Source organism: Heteronotia binoei, chromosome 17, assembly GCF_032191835.1.
Source record: "Heteronotia binoei isolate CCM8104 ecotype False Entrance Well chromosome 17, APGP_CSIRO_Hbin_v1, whole genome shotgun sequence".
Taxonomy (NCBI): domain Eukaryota; kingdom Metazoa; phylum Chordata; class Lepidosauria; order Squamata; family Gekkonidae; genus Heteronotia; species Heteronotia binoei.
The window spans coordinates 39,718,754-39,735,614 of NC_083239.1; the positions used below are offsets into that span (position 1 = coordinate 39,718,754).

At 47.3% G+C, this 16,861-nt stretch overlaps 2 protein-coding genes across 3 annotated transcripts in view; one reads left to right on the plus strand and one right to left on the minus strand.

Annotated features, from left to right (window-relative positions):
* The window catches only part of LOC132586006 (uncharacterized), a 476,363-nt gene that overhangs the window by 136,471 nt on the left and 323,031 nt on the right, over positions 1-16,861 (minus strand). The gene's annotated exons all lie outside the window — the stretch shown is intronic.
* Positions 1-16,861, plus strand: part of HAS1 (hyaluronan synthase 1) — a 36,643-nt gene that overhangs the window by 9,130 nt on the left and 10,652 nt on the right. Inside the window, exon 1 of one of the 2 annotated variants that reach the window (XM_060257923.1) lies at positions 11,572-11,786. The exons of the other annotated variant lie outside the window; for it this stretch is intronic. The gene's annotated coding sequence lies outside the window, so the exon portion shown is untranslated. Of the gene's footprint in view, positions 1-11,571; positions 11,787-16,861 lie in introns of those variants that run through there. 2 annotated transcript variants of the gene reach the window in all.

Consider the following 16,861-nt stretch of genomic DNA (forward strand, 5'->3'; position numbering starts at 1 on the left):
AGAAAGGTATTATCCCATGGAGAGCCAGTTTGGTGTAGTGATTAAGTGCATGGACTCTTACCTGGGAGAACCAGGTTTGATTCCCTACTTCTCCACTTGCAGCTGCTGGAATGGCCTTGGGTTAGCCATAGCTATCGTACGAGTTGTCCTTGAAAGGGCAGCTGCTGTGAGAGCCCTCTCAGCCCCCCCCCCACCTCACAGAGTGTCTGTTGTGGGGGAGGAAGATAAAGGAGATTGTAAACCGCTCTGAGACCGCTCCCACCTCACAGAGTGTTGTGGGGGAGGAAGATAAAGGAGATTGTAAACTGCTCTGATTCAGAGAGAAGGGCGGGGTATAAATCTACATCTTCTTCACATAAGCTAATTCCAGGTTACAGTCACTTGTCTGCATTTCTGGAAATCTCTTCTGAAACAGTGGCATAAAGAAATGTGTATGTTACCTCCCTACCAACCCACCCATTCCTCCTCCCGCTGCCACATAGGATGACCATGTTCAGGAGGGCACTGTTACAAATGCATTTTTATTCGTTTACTTTTTAGATTTATATCCCACCCTTTCCCGCAAGTGAGCTCAAGGTGGCTTGCAACAGACAGTTTAAATACCTATTACAAATTAAAACATCATAAAAACATAACAATATAAAAACATAGCAGTATAAAACAAAGACAGTACAGTGTCACAAACATAGGCGATGAGCCAGCAACAGCATACAGGCTGATACCTTCAACACAGCACAGTCATCATGATTTTTTTAAAAAAAATTTCAATTTATAGCCCGCCCATTCCCAAATGGGCTCTGGACGGATAACAATGATTAATAATACAAGATTAAAATCAAATACGTATAATAAAACAATACACAATCTAAAAGCAATATGGTAAGGTGATGGGGAGGTTAATACCATAAATGCACTACAGCATTGTGGTCTATTACACATATCACCTCCCTTGCTGTTACAATGTGTTGGGATTTTGCCTTTAAATAAAGGAAGAGCGCAAAGACGGCAGCCAAATACTGTGCTTAGGTTTGGAAACGTATAAGTTTACTGGAAAACAACAGGGAAGGGAACCGAACTCTGGATAAATCAAAATACGACCAAACTGTCCTTCTCGAGAACTCTGGGGACATCCGATCAGCCCAACATGATGATCTCTAGACATCTTTGGCCTGATGATTCCCCATCCCCGTTTCTTTGTTTGTTTTTAGGGATTTACTCTTTAAAAGGCAGTTTCTTTAAAAATGTTGTCATTCAAAAACTGCAGGAGGAGGACTAATGGGAAGAGGACACCTCAGCCGAGATATCAAGGGAAGCGTGGGCACCCCAGCTCCTCCTTACCATGCCTGATCTCTGGCCTTTCCCTATCTTTCCCAGCTAGACAGGCCGCACCCGCATCAGGGAAAAGCCCTTTGAACTGGAAGTTGCCGGCTAAATCCCACGCTGGGGGGTGGGATTTGGCCTTTGCTAACCTCGAGGCGGGGATGGAATACGGGAATCGTCAGAGCTGCTGGCAAGCCGACTTCTGAAGTGACTAATCCCAGCAGCATCTGGCTAGAGATTCCCCGTGTCAGAGTCCGCAGGGGTGACATATACCAGAGATGGCCGGGGTTCAGGGAAAACGGAGGAGAGATGCAAATTTACATCTCTCTTAAAAACAGAAGGTCTGGGTTTGAGTCTGGGATTTATGGTAATCAGCGTTTGGTAGGGATGCTGGTCTCCCGGTGGATCCCCTGGAATTACAGCTCATCTCCAGACTACAGAGATCAGTTCCTGGAGTGCTTGGAAGGATGGACTTTCTGCCATTGCACTCCACTGAGACCCCTGTCCTCCGTAGGCGCCATCCCCAAATTTCCAGAAGTTTCCCAACCTGGATCCGGTAACCTTAATTTGAAGACACGGCTTTACTGACTTGTTGACTTCATTTAAGGTTGCCAGCATCTAGGTGATGCATCTAGGAGAGCCAGTTTGGTGTGGTGATTAAGTGTGCGGACTCTTATCTGGGAGAAGCGGGTTTGATTCCCCACTCCTCCACTTGCACCTGCTAGCATGACTTTGGATCAGCCATAGCTCTGGCAGAGGTTGTCCTTGAAAGGGCAGCTGCTGTGAGAGCCCTCTCCAGCCCCACCCACCTCACAGGGTGTCTGTTGTGGGGGAGGAAGGTAAAGGAGATTGTGAGCCGCTCTGAGACTCTTCGGAGTGGAGGGCAGGGTATAAATCCAATATCATCTTCTTCTTCTTCTTCTTCTTCTTCTTCTTTCAAATGACATACAAGCAGGCCTCATTTGGGACAGGAACTCACAGGAGCGGAGCTCTGGAACCTCTACATTTTATAGTGCTGTTTCTTTCTTACTCTCCCCCCACCCCACCCCCCAAAAAACTTGTTTCTGTGCTCCATTGTTCAAACCACCTGTGAGAATTCTGCTGAACTCTAAGAATTTACTAATATTTTCCCCCACAAAAAATGGGGAAATAACCCAAACATATAAAGCAGACAAATGGAAATCTTCATCATGCCACTGTAGCCACATAGGAGAAAGTAATGTAAAAAATATGATGGGAGCAGCGTTCCCTCTAAGCTGAGTTAGTGTGAGCTAGCTCACAATTTTTTAGCCTTCAGCTCACATATTTTTGACTCGGCTCAGGAAGGCTGGCCCCAGAGCAATCTAATTGAAGCAGGAGCTTACAACGTTAATGCCAGGAGCTCACAAAGTAGAATTTTTGCTCACAAGACTCCACAGCTTAGAGGGAACATAGGATGGGAGTCAGGGTTTATTATGACAATTATAATTGAAGAAGCATTTTAAGGTAGATGCTGAGCTGATATAATTTAGTACACCTTCCGGTGATATCAGGCATATGCAAATGAATTGTTGCTAATGACCTCTGGCACCTCTTTTTCTACAAAATGGCCTCTGCATACAAGTATACTGTTATATAGAACTACAGGAGGAGGTAACAGTATAGTCACAGTCCATGAATGATGAAAAACTATTTATGTCCCAGCATGGTGTTCTATAGTTGCAGTCCCAGGATCATACCAAAATGAAATAGAGAGTTCTTTCTGCTTTTCTTTCACAGGTACCACTGGGACTTCTTTAGAACACCACGTTGGCCTGAAATAGTTTTTCATCATTCATGGACTGTGACTATACCGTTACCTCTTCTTGCAGTTCTATATAACAGTATACTTGAAGAAGATATTGGATTTATATCCAGGCCTCAGATTCAGTGGGAGCTCACAGGAGCACAGCCCCTGAACCTTTCTGAGAGTTCTAACCTCCTTGTCCATTGAATAGTATTGTAGCTGCATAACAATCCCTGGATGAGCTCCACCACCTATTTTTCTACAAAACAACCCCTGTTTGTATCCCACCCTATACTCTGAATCTCAGAGTCTCAGGGCGATCACAATCTCCTTTACCTTCCCCCCCCCCCCAAACACACACACACAAGAGACACCCTTGTGAGGTAGGTGGGGCTGAGAGAGCTCTTATAACAGCTTCCCTTTCAAGGACAACTCCTGTGAGAGCTCTGGCTGACCCAAGGCCATTCCAGCAGCTGCAAGTGGAGGATGGGGGAATCCAGATAAGAGTCCGCACCCGCTTCAGATATGAGTCCGCACACTTAACCACTACATCAAACTTGCATGTCATTTGTAAATTGCATGGTCTTGTTATTGTTTTTGCTCTGTTCAGAACCCCCCAGTTCCTTGTGTTTTGTTAGCATCTAGATGGTAGCTGAAAATCCCTTGGGATTACAATTGATCTCTAGCCAACAGAGATCAATTCCCCAGGTGAAAATGACTGCTATGGCATTAGATCCCATTGGAGTCGCTCCCTCTCCCAAACCCCTCCCTTTTCAGGCTGCTCTCTGAAAATCTCCAGGTATTTTGCAACCAAGAACTGGCAACCTTGACTTCATTTACATTACTTTTCTTCTTGGTGGGGACCCCAAAGCAGTTTACAATAGTCTCCCCTTCTCCAATTTTAAAGGTGCCATCAAACCTGAAGAGACATATTTTATTTATATAATTTTTTTACCCCCCCCCCCCTTTTCTCCTTAAGAGAGACTCCCAAATGGCTCACACTGTTCTCCCCTCCTCCAAGGAGAGAAGGAGGAAGAGGTGGAAAGAAAGCAACTTTAACTCTAAATGCCTTCTCCTTTGCTTGGAGAAGTGATTTAAAGAGACAGATGCCTTCTCCAAGCCAGTCAAAGGGGCGGTGGGGGCTTCAAGAGCCACACAGCATGTGTGAAAAAGCCACATGCAGCAGCTCCCAGGCTGCCCCTGCTCTATGTCGTCCCTCTTGAAGATAGGGATATGTTGATCCTGCACAACCATAAGAGTGCTTTTCTTGTCTTTTTGTCTTTGAAATGTACGGACCGTGGTCACGTGAAAAGGTGGGATTAAAAACATTTTCAGTAAACAAATCTCGGGAGTCTGTAGAATAGTAAAGAGTCCAGCAGCACCTTTAAGACTAACAAATTTTACTGCAGCATAAGCTTTCAATGCACCTGACAAAGAGAGCTCGAAATGCTGCAGTGAAATTTGTTAGTCTTAAAGGTGCTGCTGGACTCTACTATTTTGGTGCAACAGGCTAACGCAACTGCATCCGAGTCTGTAAGACAGATATAGCCAGGCACACGTTATCTGCAGATGTGTGTGAAAAAAATTTCCTTATCACTGGTACCATATCACTTGGTCGGAAAATAAAGATGACCCTTACCCTGAGATAGTTTGATCACCTAATGGGGTCCTTTGCTAGAGTACACTTTGTTTTTCTTTCTTCTTGAGAGCCAGTTTGGTGTAGTGGTTAAGTGCACAGACTCTTACCTGGGAGAACCGGGTTTGATTCCCCACTCCTCCACCTACAGCTGCTGGAATGGCCTTGGGTCAGCCATAGCTATCACAGACCTTGTCCTTGAAAGGGCAGCTTCTGAGACAGCCTCTCAGGCCCACCCACCTTACAGGGTGTCTGTTGTGGGGGAGGAAGATAAAAGGAGATTGTGAGCCGCTCTGAGTGGAGGGCGGAATATAAATCCAATGTCGTCGTCTTCTACTTTGCAATCAGTGCAAACATCATTTACAGAAGAAGAGGAAGATTGCAGATATATACTCCGCCCTTCTCTCTGAATCAGAGACTCAGAGCGGCTTACAATCTCCTTTACTTTCCTCCCCCACAAGAGACACCCTGTGAGGTGGGTGTGGCTGAGAGGGCTCTCACAGCAGCTGCCCTTTCAAGGACAACTCCTGCAATAGCTATGGCTAACCCAAGGCCATTCCAGGGGCTGCAAGTGGAGGAGTGGGGAATCAAACCCAGTTCTCCCAGATTAGAGTCTGCACACTTAACTACTACATCAAACTGGCTCTTGTGTCCAAACATGGACACAAAGAGAGTCGGAGAAGCACATGGGTGCATTTGTTGGTGAAGATTTTGGTTTCCCAATACGAAGTATTCAGGCGAGCTCTTTCCCGCTGTCCTTTAGTTATTTTGGAGCCTCTCTCTGCCCCACAAACTCTGCTTCCCCCAACCAGCAATTTTTGTCTGACTAATTCCGACTGCCGTGTGTGGGTGATAAGGATGCCAGGTGGGCCCTAGATGGCTCCTAGAATTCTAACCAGATTACAGAAATAAGTTTCCCTGGAGAAAATGGATGCTTTGGAGGAGGGGTGTCCAGACTGTGGCTCAGGAGCCACATGTGGCTCTTTCACATATATTTTGTGGCTCTTGAAGCCCCCACCGCCCCTGCTAGCCAGCGTGGAGAAGGCATTTGTCTCTTCAAATCACTTCTCCGAGCCAAGCCAACCAGTGGCTTGGAGAATGCACTTACAGTTAAAGTTGCATTCTTTACACCTCTCCCTTCCCCCCCCATCTATTTGCCTGCCTGCCTTCTTGTCTTGTGGCTCTCAAACATCTGGCAGCCATGCCTTGCGGCTCTCAAACACCTGATGTTTATTCTATGTTGCTCTTGTGCTCAGCCACTTTGGCCACCCCTGCTGCGGAGGATGGCCTCTATGTCATTATACCCCACGGAGGTCCCTGTCCTCCCCTAGCTTTCCCCTCCCCACAAAAAAAGAAACTTCATAAGTTTCAAAACCTGGAGCAAAACCAACAACAACAGATCCAAACAAATCCCTGAGAAAAGGCCAAGAAACTCAACTGTTACAAAACTGATGTTTTAACAATGAAAATTAGGCCAAACAGCACCTTCCCCCCCCCACAAGAACCAGAAGAGAAAAGGAATAGCAGCAGCACAACACAGCAGCAACAAATCAAACACAGAATCCTTTTAAAACAGAAAAACTTGACTTTTAACTAGGGTTGCCAGTCCCAAGTTTCAAAAAGATTGGACCAGGGGGTCCAATTCTATGAGCCCCAAAAGAAGGTGCCCCTATCCTTCATTATTTCCTATGGAAGGAAGGCATTTAAAAGGTGTGCCGTCCCTTTAAAAGTGATGGCCGGAACTCCCTTTGGAGTTCAATGATGCTTGTCACACCCTTGCTCCTGGCTCCGCTCCCAATGTCTCCTGGCTCCACCCCCAAAGTCTCCTGGCTCCACCCCCAAAGTCCCGAGATATTTCTTAAATTGGACTTGGCAACCCTACTTTTAACAATGCAGGAACTTTACCAACCCCTCCCCCCCCCAAAAAAACCCCTTCATCCTAACCCCAAGAAATCCAGGCCACCCAAATCAGGAAAAGTAAAAGGACACTGCACTTTTAAAAGTCCTCTCACTAAAGTAAAATATAGGCAAATTGGCAAACCCCCCCACCCCAGGCCCCCACCCCAGGCCCCCACCCCCAGCAGAACCCCCTAACCCTAACCCCAAATAAGCTACCCAGTACCCACCTACCCAAATCTGGATAAGCAAAGGGACTCTGAGTCTTAAAAAGTCCTTTAACTTTTATCCTAACTAAAATAAAAACAAGAACCCCAAGACTGTCTTACCTTAGATGTCTTCTCTTCTCCGGACAGGTCAGGCAAGGCTGAGAGAGAGCAGCAGCAGCTGAGGCCAAGAGCCAGCACAGCACAATCTCTCTCTCACACCAACACCAACACAGCAGCAATGGAATGGAGTCCAGACAGGCAGACTCCTTAAAAAGGTTCTCTGCCCCTAAACAGAGCAGTTTCAAAAAATACCACTGCTCTGTGATTGGCCAGAGAACAGTGATGTTGCTGATGGCTGAGGGATTAGCCCCGCCATCAGCTACACAACAGCCCTGCAAAGCATGCATTTTGCAAATGCATGCTTTGGATTGACTGCTGGGGCTCCTCTCCCCCTTCCCCTCCCTCCCTGATCCCAGGGAGGCTATGGGAGAGGCGGGAAAAGGCTTCCAAAGGCGGGAAAAGAGGCAAGCAGCTCCCCTGATGCTGCAGAAGCTCCTTTCCCGCGTTTTCGGAGACCAGTGTGGTATAGACGCTAGCATGCCACACGATTAAAAGTATACAGGTTCAAATCCTGCCAAATTCTTAACCCAGCCTACCTCACAAGGTTGTAGCGAGGGCAGAATGAGAGACAGAGGAACTGTGGGCATTACCCTGAGCTCCTTTGCAAGAAGAATCAAAACACAGTTGATAAGAGGAATGTGTCCGTTGTGTGCTCTTCGCAAATAGCATTTACAACTGAAAGGTCAAACGCTGCTTCTTAGGAAAGGCGGTTTCAGTTCCTACTTCTCAAGTTTCTGACCTTTCAATATTGGGAAGTTGACTGAAGCCACATTATAGGATTGTCCACTCTGGGTTAGCAAACACTTGGAGATTTGGGGGCGGGGGGTGGAGCTTGAGGAGAGACCTCAGCAGGGTATAATGCCATAGAATCCACCCCCCCCCCCCCAAACGGCAGCCATTTTCTCCAAGTGAACCAATCTTGGTTGTCTGGAGATCATTTGTAATAGTGGGAGATCTTCAGGTACGACCTGGAGGTTGGCAGCCCTAGTTGCATAGTCAGCGGATACAGGAACTCATGGTCAAGTATATTTAACTTGAACGTAACTAAGCTTTTGTATACTGAGTCAGAGCATCTGAGTCAGGCCTCGCTGGCTCACGCCTGTCTGCTTCGATTGGTTCTCAGAGACCTCTCTCAGCTTTTAAAGTTGTGATTGTCATAAGTGGGGACGAGTTATGGCTACTGGCTACCTATGACTCTGTGGCATTACACCCCACTGAGGCGCCTCTCCAGGCTCCCCCCACAAATATCGAGGAATTTCCCAACCCTGAAGGTCCCACACACTTAGCCTAACCTATCTCATAGGGTTGCTGTGAAGATATCACCATGAGCGCCATAACCGTTAAAGATCTTGGATAGTTGCTGATTATTATTTGTAAATTTGCTGACTATTTTACTGGATAGTATGGCTTTTAAATTTTATATTTCGATGTTGTTTTATTGGTTGTGAGCTGCCCTAAGCCCGCTGAGGGGAGGGCGGGATATAAATCAAATAAACAAATAAATAAAATGGAGAAGTGAAAGTATTGTAAGACACTTCGGGGTCCCTGTCAAGGAGACAAGAGGTGTAAATGAAGAAAGCAAATAAATACCCTGGATCTCAATGATATGTTTTATGAATAGAATCTGTTATGTCTGAAGCCTTTATTTAGGTGGCATAATCTGTAACTTAATTTTTTTAAAAAAAAAATGCATAAGTGAGGTCTGTCACTGGACTGAATAAATCTTAGCCAGTTAATTCATTCACCTGAGAAAGTGGTTAAACCTGTGGAGACTTGCTCATGAGGCCTACTTGTTTCTTTGAGGGCAGCTGCTCATGCCAACTCCAACAACAATCCTCCCACCCCTTAAAAGAAGCTTTCCTGGAAAGGTACTTCACAAATAATGCCTAAGGTTGCCAATCTCCAGGTGGGGCCTGGAAGCCTCCTGGAATTCCAACTGAGCTGCAAATGACAGAGATCAGTTCCCCTGCAGAAAATGGCTGCTTTGGAGGATGAATTATATGGCATTATATCCTGCTGAACCAGCCCCGTGGCGCAGAGTGGTAAAGCTGCAGTACTGCAGTCCAAGCTCTCTCCTCACAACCTGAGTTCGATCCCAGCAGAAGCTGGGTTCAAGTAGCCGGCTCAAGGTTGACGCAGCCTTCCATCCTTCCGAGGTCAGTAAAATGAGTACCCAGCTAGCTGGGGGTAAAACATAGATGACTGAGGAAGCCACTGGCAAACCGACCCATAAAAAATCTGTCATGAAAATGTTGTGATGTTACATTACCCCAGAGTCAGAAACAACTGGTGCTTGTACAGGGGACTACCTTTTTATCTTTTATATCCTGCTGAGACCCCCTCCCCTAACCAAAACCCACCCTTCCCAGGTTTCACTCCAAAATCTCAAGGAATTTCCCAACTAAGAGTTGGCAACCTTCCCTGCCAACTAGGGATGCCAATCCTCAGGTGGGGGCAGGGGATCCCTGGTTTGGAGGCCCTCCCCCCACTTCAGGGTCATCAGAAAGCGGGGGGGGGGCAAGGAAAATGTCTGCTGGGAACTCCATTATTCCCTATGGAGACTTATTCCCATAGGGTATAATGGAGAATTGATCCGTGGGGGCTCTGGTGGGGGTCTCTTTTTTGAGGTAGTGTATGTGAATCCATGTATTACCGAATGGTGTTCCTGCCTGGCTCACTGGAGCCTGAAGGACTAAGCTTGGGAGCTTGGGAAGAATGGGCAGTAGGATCCAAATCCAAACTGCCCTGCTCCAATCACAGGCCCCCTGCTGGTTTGAATGACCCAATAGCGTGCTAGCGCAGGAACCCAGTGTTGTGTATAGCTGGCCTTCCTCAGTCTTGTTAGTTCAGTCACCTACCATGCTGTACTTGATAAAGAGCTTGTTATCACTACCACCTCCCCTCTTCAATGTCTAAGAACCCATTATATTACAGGTAGATGCACCAAACTTTCAGTATAGCATCCAGTGCCTCTCCCCAAAATACCTCCAAAGTTTCAAAAAGATTGGATCAGGGGGTCCAATTCTATGAGCCTCCAAAGAAGGTACCCCTATCTTTCATTATTTCCTATGGAAGGAAGGCATTTAAAAGGTGTGCAGTCCCTTTAAATAGGATGGCCAGAACTCCCTTTGGAGTTCAATTATGCTTGCCACACCCTTGCTCCTGGCTCCACCCCCAAAGGCTCCTGGCTCCAACCACAGATATTTCTTGAATTGGACGTGGCAGTGGCAACCCTATTTCAACTATCTTCGTGGGTTTCCCCGCCCCCCCTCCCCCAAATAGTCCAAGCTTTCCCGTTCAAGTGTATTCCATAGGCCGTCTAATATCTAGGGTTGCCAATCCCCAGGTGGGGGCAGGGGATCCCCTGTTTAGAGGCCCTCCCCCGCTTCGGGGTCAGCAGAAAGGGGGGGAGGGGAGGGGGAGGAAATTTCTGCTGGGAACTCCATTATTCCGTATAGAGACTTATTCCCATAGGAAATTATGGAGAATTGATCCTCGGGTATCTGGGACTCGGGGGGGGGGCTGGTTTTTGAGGTAGAGGCACCAAATTTTAAGTATAGCATCCAGTGGCCCTCCCCAAAGAACCCCCCCCCCCCAATTTTCAAAACTATTGGACCAGGGGGTCCAATTCTATGAGCGCCCAAATAAGGTGCCCCTATCCTTCATTATTTCCTATGGAAGAAAGGCATTTAAAAAGGTGTGCGGTCCCTTTCAATGTGATGGGCAGAAGTCCCTTGGAGTTCCATTATGCTTGTTACACCCTTGCTCCTGGCTCCACCCCCAATGACTCCTGGCTCCACCCCCAAAGTCTCCTGGCTCCGCCTCAAAGTCCCCAGATATTTCTTGAATTGGACTTGGCAACCCTACTAATATCTGGAAACTTTGTTTTTCCAAATCTCGTCGGCGGGTTTCCCCCTCATATCCACGAAACCCTTCATTGCAACATGCGGTCTCTCCCCCTCCTTCTGCCTCGCAGGAATGATCCTTCCAGCCAGTTTTCTTCGGAACTTCAGAAATAATTTTCTTAAGGAAGTCGCTAACGGTTTTTTTTTTTAATCCTTGCCAACATTTTTATTTGGAACGCTTGTCACACGCCCAGACCGCAAAACGGATTGCGAAAACGGATCCTGTGAAAAACCGGGATTGGGGATTGATTGATTTTTTTAGCACCCCAGATTTCCGCCCCCCCCCCGGAAAAAAACAACCACCAACGCCCCCCACCCCCGACTCAGAGCAATCTGTAGATCTTGCGCCCCCATCCGCCTTTTTAACCTTCTCCGCCTAGAATGCAAATTACAGGCTTTTGATAATTCTTCATGGTTTAAAATGTTAACTATGGACCCCAAAATAGGTAACTTCTCCCTTTTTACCCTAACCTTTCCTTCTTTTTACTGTAACTTAATCGAACTATTTAAACAAGAATGCAAATTAGCGAGAGATCAAGGATTCAAACGGGCGGAAGCGATTTGCACTCTGTACATGCCCAGCGGCGCCCTCTTCTGGCATGAAAAAATACGCCGAAGGCTCTAGGCTTCTTTTTAAAGGAGCGAAGCCTATAAGCGGAAAAAAAGTGAGTGAGCGAAGGGGCGGAAGAAAGGGAAGGTTGTCTCGACGCGTGTAAATGCGCGTGTAAATGCATTGCAGAAGGGTGACTGTTCAGGATGAGCTCAGCGGGCCCCGGCCCAGCCTGACGCAAGAGGGAGGACGCCTCCCCTCCAGTCCCCCCCTCCAACCCGAGATTCAAAAGCTTCCCCCGCCAGAGATCAAACAGCCCAGATCTCCTTTCAACCAGACTCCGGATCCGACGCTGGCTGATTCCCTGGCTGCTTTAGAGCTGCAGGTGAGGAAGGGGAATCCGGATTTGGGGTGGGGGGGGGGAGATCCCCTTGGGCAAGGAGCCCCCGTTCTCCTGCTTTGGGAAGAGGGGGAGGTCCGAGCTGAAGTTAACCCCTGGGGAGGGGACCGAGACTCAGGTTGAGGAACTAACCCTGGAACAGGAGGAAGCCGCCTCAAACATGTGCAGAGTGTCATTTCCCTCCTTGTCACCAGGGTTCCCTCTAAGCTGAGTTAGGGTCAGCTAGCTCACAGATTTTTAGCCTCCAGCTCACACATTTTTGTCTTAATTTATGCAAGAGCTCACAACTTTAATGCCGTTAGCTCTCAAAGTAGAATGTTTTGCTCGCAAGACTCTACAGCTTAGAGGGAACTTTTGTTTTATTTTATCAAATTTATATCCTGCCCTCCCCTGACGGGCTCAGGGTGGCTAACAACAACATGAAGGCCCAGACGGGTTCAGAGGACCTCTAGATCAGTGTGGGGGGTGGTGGTTTGTAACCCCCAGTACCTCCCCCTCTCCCCAAATTAGGACTGGTCATGGGATGAATGAATCTAAAATCTCAGATCCAAGGAGAAAAAGGGGGGTCCCTTATATGCACTGATAGATGCTCCAGTTCGTAAGTATTGTGCAAGTTTTAAAAACCATTTTGGGGGGTTAAAAGGTAATGAAAAAAACCTCTTTCTGAGCCTCCAACATGAGTACACAGGAAACTACCTTATGCCGAATAAAACCAGAAAGGTCAGTATTGCTGTCTACTCAGGCTAATAGCAGCTCTCCAGGGTCTCAGGTAGAGGTCTCACCTGCCTGCTCCTTTTCTTAACTGGCAGTGCCGGGGATTGAACCTGGGACTTTCTGCATGCCAAGCAGATGCTCTACCAGCGAGCCACAGGGAGCAATTGTTAGAAGGTCTACTCATACCCTGTGGCGCAGAGTGGTAAAGCAGCAGTACTGCAGTACTGTGGTCTGAACTCTCTCTGCTCACGACCTGAGTTCGATTCTGGCAGAAGCTGGATTCAGGTAGCCGGCCCAAGGTTGACTCAGCCTTCCATCCTTCTGAGGTCGGTAAAATGAGTCCCCAGCTTGCTGGGGGGGAAGTGTAGATGACTGGGGAAGGCAATGGCAAACCACCCCGTAAAAAAGTCTGCCGTGAAAACGTTGTGAAAGCAACATCACCCCAGAGTCGGAAACGACTGGTGCTTGCACAGGGGACCTTTCCTTTCCTTTTCCTACTCATACCATGTTATTCAATGGGGATTACTCCCAGGAAAGTGGCTTTAGGGTTGCAGCCACAGCCTCTGTCCGTGGACATTTAAATGTAAAATGGGTTGTGTGTGTTTCTAGTCCACATTAGGAACGGTATAGAATTAGGTTGAGTTCGGCAGGTTGCGTTCATGAGTCTGGCGTACAAGAATGGGAATGCACCCTGGACACAAAGGTAGTTATTTCTTGGCAGGACCAGATCTACATGTTTTTTGAGGGGGGGCAAAATTAAAAAATGACACCCCCTTATGGGCCATCCATACCCAATTTGGCAACCCCGGGGCAAGCAACCCCCCTCTGCCCGCCCCCCCCCCCTTAGATCCGGCCCTGTTTCTTGGGTGTATGTGTGTGGAGGGGTACTAATTGCCTCAGGAAATATGAGATGTGTTTGGTAATATTGGCCCTCGCTTGCCCTTAATTCCCAGACTTTTCCATTTTAGCAACAGCAATTGGAGTAGCACGCAGTGGTTGGGCTGCGTGGTTCTCGGGTGCTGCTGTTGGCACAGAGAGGGGAAGAAAGCCTAGTGGTTCTTGCAGAGGTTAGGGGTAGTGACCAATTCAACAGACCGCAGGCACCGATCCCTCTTTCAAATTGCTCTTAGCAGTTTGACAAAAAGGATTGTCTCTCCTTAAAATAATCCTGTAAGGTAGGCCAGTAGGATTAGTCCCATGTTGCAGAAGGGGGACTGAGAAAGTGTGGCCACCTGCTGTAGAACAAAGATCTGAAACGAGGCCTTCCCGCCTCTGGGTTGCCCTCCTACCCAATACAGTAGTGTGCAACATTGCTAGAAAGTTGTTTTCATGGAGATGTCCCGTATTGTCATTCTTGCAGTGTATCTTGTCTGCCCTTTCTCCTACTTCTGGTTGCATCTGAAGGCCTGCTCGCATGACTGTCTGGGCGCATGGTAGCCATCAGAAAAGCATGCATGTTTTCTTCCTGGTCAGTCGTGCGCTTCAGCCATCGTGCAAAGGATCCAGCTTTTGGCATAGCACCTGTGTGTTGCTTTTCAAAAGTCTATGTCAGACTGTAGAACTTGTGAGGTCACTTGAGTTTTGTAGTTCCAGGAGGGCCAGGACTTCTTGTCCTGAAGGGTTAGATCAGGAAACGGGGTTCAATCTACTGGTTGCTGGGCGGCGGGGTTTGTGTGGGGTGGCATATGTACCCTTTGGAGCAGTTTGTCATCTGTTTGTTCAATTACCCATTCGTGCCAATCGCAGTAATTTTTTGAAAACGCCTCTTCATTGGCCTTGTTAATTATTTTTTTATAGCTTTACTTTGCCAGGAGGTTGGTTTGGCGAGTCTTTGGCATGGAGGTGCCCAGAGGGGAGGATAATTAAAAATGCCAAGGGGGTGTCCAGCAGTTTTGGAACCAAACCAGTCATCGGGGCGTGGGGGTTGGCGTAGCTGTTGTGAGTTACCCAGTGGCACCTTCTAGGGGTTAAGCCAACGTCTGTTCCTAGTATGGACAGCCCCCCATCCTACAGAAATCTTAACTTCAGGCTGTGTCTCTCTTGATCACTCATTTGGGGTGCAGCACATTGTTCTTTTTGGAAGGGGTGCAGTCATGAATTTCCAAAACATTCTCGAATAATTACATTAAATTACATTTCTTTTCATGTATGAGCGATCATGGATTTTCCTTTTAACAACGTTGAGCGAAGAAGAAGATGATGATATTGGATTTATATCCCGCCCTCCACTCCAAAGAGTCTCAGAGCGGCTCACAATCTCCTTTACCTTCCTCCCCCACAACAGACACCCTGTGAGGTGGGTGGGGCTGAGAGGGCTCTCACAGCAGCTGCCCTTTCAAGGACAACCTCTGCCAGAGCTATGGCTGACCCCAGGCCATTCCAGCAGGTGCAAGTGGAGGAGTGGGGAATCAAACCCGGTTCTCCCAGATAAGAGTCGGCATACTTAACCACTACACCAAACTGGCGAGGCATCTGTCAATGCGAACTATTCACCTAGCACGGTGGAGTGGTTAGAGTAAGGTTCGAATCCTCACTTTCAGGGGTTGTTTCATAGAAAAAGAGGTGCTGGAGCTCATTGGCACAACCCATTGGCATACGCCACACACCCCTTGACATCTCCGGAAGGTGTATTAAATCATATCAGCTCAGAATCTACCTTCAAATGCTTCTTGAATTCTAATTGTCATCATAAAACCTTACTCCCATTATAGAACAAATGTCAGATTTTTTGAGAGCTGCAAGACTTGAACATCAGATGTTTGAGAGCAGCGAGGAAGGAAAGAGAATAGTGGGGGAGGAGAGGTGGAAAGAAAGCAACTTTAACTTTAAATACATTCTCCAAGCCACTGGCTGGCTTGGAAAAGTGATTTAAAGAGACAAGTGCTGGCCAACGGGGTGGTGGGGGTTTTGAGAGCCGCATAATATGCATGAAAGAGCCACGTGTGGCTCTGAAGCCACAGTTTGGCCACTCTTTGCCCAAAGAGTCGCCGTAAGTTGGCTGCAACCCGACAGCCAAGATAAAAAGTGTATTACCCTGCAAATATAAAAATGTAATACTAATCATTCTGTGTCTGAGCCGGTTCAAAGTAGCTGGAGCGCAGGTTAGATCGTTGTCTTTAAAGTTCATGTCCAAACTGGAATCGAACCTGAAAGATTTTTTTTTTTAATCTGATGGAACGTGCATTGGAATTGTACACAATTTCTTTTTAATAGCTTGGCTCTCTGGTTTTTATTGTATTTGATCGTGTTTTAAGTGTGATCTTGCTGACGGCTAATTGCTTTGAGAACTTTCATCTCTCGGTCTGTAAACAAGACTGTGTATGCTCTTGCTCGAAAGGAAACCAAATATCATTTTCTGCCCAGAGAATCCAGGTCGGTGCCTAGACCAGCATAAATTGTGCAAACTTCCCGGTTTTCTATGCATTTGTTGGGTAAATTTATTCTGTTTTTGTCAGTCATAGGTCCAAACTCGAAATTTTCCTCTTCAGCTATTCTCTGGCCTTCTGAGACTATAGCCAGGATTACCCATAGTCTTGTGTTTCCATTCTTGAGGACTAGAAACACTGAAGATACATTCTGTGCTCCTCTTCTGTTCTTTTGATTGCGGAATCATGTCATAAGAAGAGCCTTGCTGGGTCAGACCAGCCGTCCTTCTAGTCCAGCATCGTGTCTCGCATAGCGACCAACCAGTTCCTCTGGAAGTCCAGCAGCAGGGTGTAGAGCAGGGATGGCCAAACTTGCTTAATGTAAGAGCCACCTAGAATAAACATCAGATGTTTGAGAGCTGCAAGACAAGGAAGGAAGGGAAGGAAGGCAAATAGATGGGGGAGTGAGGGGGGAGTGAGAGGTGGAAAGAATACAACTTTAAATGCATTCTCCAAGCCACTGGCTGGCGTGGCTTGAAGAAGTGACTTAAAGAGACAAATGCCTTCTTCAAGATGGCCAATGGGAGTGGGGCTTCGAGAGCCACTCCTGGCAGAGAGGCCAAGGCCTTCCCCCGGTGTTGCCTCCTGGAACTGGGATTCAGAGGATGGCTGCCTCTGAACATGGAGGTTCCTTTTAGTCACCATGGCTGGTAGCCATTGGTAGATCTGTCCTCTGTGAATCGATTGAATCCCCTTTTTAAAGATGTCTGTAATGCCTGTGGCCATCGTTGCATCTTCTGGCAGCGAATTCCACATTTCACTTGCTGTCACTGTGTGGCTAGATGGCCATCTGTCAGCAATGAGGATCCTGTGCATTTAGGGGGAGGGGTTTGTGAGTTTCCTGCATTGTGCAGGGGGTTGGACTAGATGACCCTGGAGGTTCCTTCCAACTCTAGGATTCTCTGTGTAAGGAAGTATTTT